Here is a 4,152-nt window from a genome sequence, read left to right as displayed (position 1 = left end):
GGTTTGTCGGTTAATTGGCTTGATATAAATTTCCCCTAGTGTGGGATGATGTCAATTTGCAGGGATCGCTGGTCGGTGCGAACTCGGTGGGCCGAAGGGCCTGTTTCCGGGCTGTTTCTTTAACCTAAATTAAACTAAACCAGACAGATCTAAGCCCAACCATAATAAACCTTTGCGCATTGTGCATTTCGGTTAATTTGGTCGTCATTTCCATTAGCGTAGAACGGCTCTCTGCGGTGTTGGGTGGTACAAGATACTTGGAATCTGATCTCCAGTTGGGTCCTGACACGTGTTTTGTAATGCACAGGGTCATAGTCAGAGAAGAGCTGACAGATCCTTTTCAGGAATCTGGCGGTGAATTCCAGGAGCCTCCAGCGAATGTAATGAGCTCTAGATTTAGATGTAAACGGGAGGTGGAGATAGAGTGGCGATGATGAGAGGCAGAGATAGGTTGGAGAGTCAGAACCTTTTTTTCTCTCAAACACGAGCGGGAAAGGAAATGTGTAGGGACCCTTTTTTTATACAGAGGGTGCCGTGTCCCTGGGACGCGCTGACAAGGTGATAGTGGAGGCATATGAGGTGTTTCTAATAGGTTAATGGGTACGCGGGGAATGGAGGGTTATGGATCTCGAACAGGCAGAGGACATTGACTGAACATGACCTCAATTTCGATACAGGCATTGTGGAGTGAAGGACCTGCTAATATCTATTTTTTAAATCAATATTATAAATATAAATAACACTCTAGAGACAAAATTGCAAATTACCCACTCGATGCGGACGTAGAGCCAATGGTAAGTAATAATAAGTAGAATGATACTTGGTTTGGCAAATATTGCCCTAAACCCGCAACTACTCCGCTGCCTGTCTGCGATTTTACTCATTATTTCCGCCGACGTGAGTCGAGACGAGCTCTCGGCCGCACTCTGGCTTTAGTCGTTTACAGTGGGGTGCTGCACTGGCCGTGATAAAATCCCAAATAATGAATCATGAGTTCCCACCTAAGGTTCCCACCTTATGGCAAACCTTCCTGTCAAAAGTATGGATGGAAATCAATAACATAGAATACTTCCAACATTTTTAAACAATCAAAGCAAACGATATGAAAACAAGAATAAAATCATGTATTTCTCTATTGTGCCCATTATTTCAAAGCTTTAGAATGGAGAAAATGCAACAAAATTATTTACTTTAAAGCCACCTCCAACGAGGGTGGGCGGTCACCTGGAGCCGCATTGCAGAAACCAGTCATGTTTCGTACAAAGCGCAATTCAGCGAGATCACACTCCCGCTCAATACTTGGTCCAGGGTTCCGCCGCAGAGACGTGTCTGATCAGCAGCAATACGTTCTGACTTCAGCACTGCAAAGAACAGACACACTAGTCTGAGTTGAGCTATCGAACAAAATTGCAACCGATTTTCCACTTAAACTATCGGATAAATATTGTGCAATAAATTTTAATCCAGATGATGAAACATCAACCATTCAGCGTCTCACATCAAATATCATTATTAATATGCATTTGTTTTGTTGCAGCAAATTTGTTGGCAATCGTCATCTTGTTCCGAGGAAACTGCGGTCTCTCCAAATGCATCACTCGTTACCTGCTGGGAATGGCTGTCGCTGACGTGATGGTTATTACATTTGTTGTAATTTTAGATGAGATTATTAATGCATATTTTCCACATTCCTTTTTCAATCACACCGCTATATGCAGATTTATTCCGACCATGATTTTTATTTACATGGACTGATCAGTATGGCTCACTGTGGCTTTTACTTTCGATCGCTTTATTGCTATTTGCCATCAAATGCTGCGAGCATTTTAAATTTTTTAATTTTTTTTTAAACATTTTTTTTTGGCGGCGCTGCCATAGCAGCTGCGGCTTACCTGCGGTCCATTTGTCTTTGTGTTTTGTTGTTTTTTTGTGTCTTAATTGTCGATGTGATGTCGTGTTTTTGTTTTTGTGTGCTATGTGTGGGTATGGGGGGGAGGGGGGGAACTGTAAAATTGTAAATATGTGTTCCTTCCGAACGGAGACCCGACCTTTGTTTTCTGGGTCGGGTCTCCGTTCCTGCTGCGGCCTACCATCGGCCCAACTCCTGGAGCTGGCGGCCTCCAGGGCTCTGGTTCGCAGAGCCCGCGGATCGGACTTGCCATCAGCGGAGCCGGCCGTCTTCGGAGGCTGCGGGAGCGGCTGCGACTCGCCTTAGGCTCGGGCTGCGTGGATGCCGACATCGGGAGCTCCGGCAGCGGCAGCGTGTTCGCCCGCCCCGGGTCGCGGGGCTTGGGTCGCGGACATTTCACCGTCGGCGCGGCCTAAAATAGGCCGCGGGATTTCTCTCTGCTGGGCGGGGGCTTCAATGTCGGGAGCCACGACCGCCCCGACGTGCAGCAGCAGCGGCAGCGACAGCGTGTTCGCCCGCCCCGGATCGCGGGGCTTGGGTCGGCCCGCTGCGGACCTTTCACCGTCCGGTGCGGCCTGCAGCCACAACAACCTGACCGCGGGAGAAGACGGCAGGGGAAGGGAAAAGACATTGTGGCCTTCCATCACAGTGAGGAGAGGACTGGAGGAGACTCACTGTGATGGATGTTTCCTTTTTTTGTGTGTTTTTGGGGTTGTGTAATTTGCCTATTTTAATGCTTTATTGTGTAATCTGCCTAATTTAATGTTTTATTGTTGGACTGTGGGTGACTGAATTTCGTCCAAAAAAATCGTTTTTTTGGATGACAAATAAAGCTATCTTGAATCTCTTGAAAATATTGCACTGAAAAGAATGTGACTCTAGTGATAGCTGTGGTGTTTTATGCAAGCATTGTGGAAAACATTCCGTACTATTTTATATACGAACCTCGGGAAGTAGTTAATGGCGTCGAGTGGTCGTGCTATGTAAAATCAAGCTTCTATACGTTACCTATTTGGGCGGCATTTTTGTGGCTGGAAACGATTTTGAGCCCATTTGCACCCTATGTATTGATCTTACTGCTTAATTCCCTGACCATCAGGCACATAATACTAGCTAATCGTGTGAGGAGTGGATTACGTGGAAACAACAGTACTGCGAAACACACTGATCCAGAGATGGAGAACCCAGAAAATCCATGGTTTTGCTCCTTGCCATATCTGGTAGCTTTATTCTCTTGTGGATGGTTAACTGGATATGTTTCATATTCGTGCAATTTACTGTCACGCAATTTTTGGAAGCAAGTTACAATGATCCCTTCACCATTGCTGAGTTATCAGGGTACATGCTGAAGTCTTTGAGTTCTTGCACAAACACCTTTATGCTGTATCCCAGAGAAAATTCAGAGAGGAAATGAAAAACGTGATCAAATGGCCCATGGCTCTTGTTGCCAAGGTAACCAAATAACCGAATATACACCGAATATTTTTTCCAAATCACAAATGTAATTGCCTTGAACAATATTGAACAAAATTGCACGCAAGATCTACAAATGTACCAAATGTCTCTGGAAGTTGTGTAAACTTCCAAAGAGCAGATACCGCAGAATGAAACTACTTATGAGATTTATTTAGTTTAAGTTATTTGTACAGATGTATGGATTGGGAAGGTTTGTAGGATGATGGCCAAATAGAGTCAGAGACGTAGACAGCACGGAAACGGGCTGTTCAGCCAAACTCGTCCCTGCTGATCAAGATACCGCATCTAAACCAGCCCCAATTGCCCGCGTATCGCCCATATCCATGTAACTATTCCCTGCCCATGTTCCTGTCCAAGCGTATTTTAAATGTCATTATAGTAACAGCGTCAACTACCTCCTCTGGCAGCTGGTTCTGTTTATCTACCGCACTGGGAGTGAGAATGTTGCCGCTCAGGTTCCTATTATTTCTCTTCTCAGCTTAATCGTATGAACGTATGAACTTTTGGTTATTGATTCCCCTACTGTGAGTAAAAAACTCTGTGCATTAACTTTATCGATTTCACTCATGATTTTATACACCTCCGTAAGATCACCGCTCGTCCTTCTGTGCTCTAATGAAAGTAATCCCAGCCTATTCAACATCGGCTCGTAGTTCTCTGTACGCTACTGTGGAATTCCAGCTGAATTCCAGCTGAATTCCCAGCTGAATAAAATCGTTTCTGTAGCAGGATGAGCAAAACCTGAACTCTAAACGCGGCCTCAACTA

The 4,152-nt window shown here is 45.0% G+C and overlaps 1 pseudogene; it reads left to right on the top strand.

The window, feature by feature from the left end:
• The first annotated feature begins 1,614 nt into the window (after positions 1-1,614).
• On the top strand, positions 1,615-3,373 carry LOC144602939 (uncharacterized; annotated as a pseudogene).
• Positions 3,374-4,152: the final 779 nt, after the last annotated feature.

This window comes from Rhinoraja longicauda, chromosome 19 (assembly GCF_053455715.1).
Source record: "Rhinoraja longicauda isolate Sanriku21f chromosome 19, sRhiLon1.1, whole genome shotgun sequence".
Lineage (NCBI taxonomy): Eukaryota > Metazoa > Chordata > Chondrichthyes > Rajiformes > Arhynchobatidae > Rhinoraja > Rhinoraja longicauda.
This window is presented reverse-complemented; position numbering and strand designations above follow the sequence as displayed.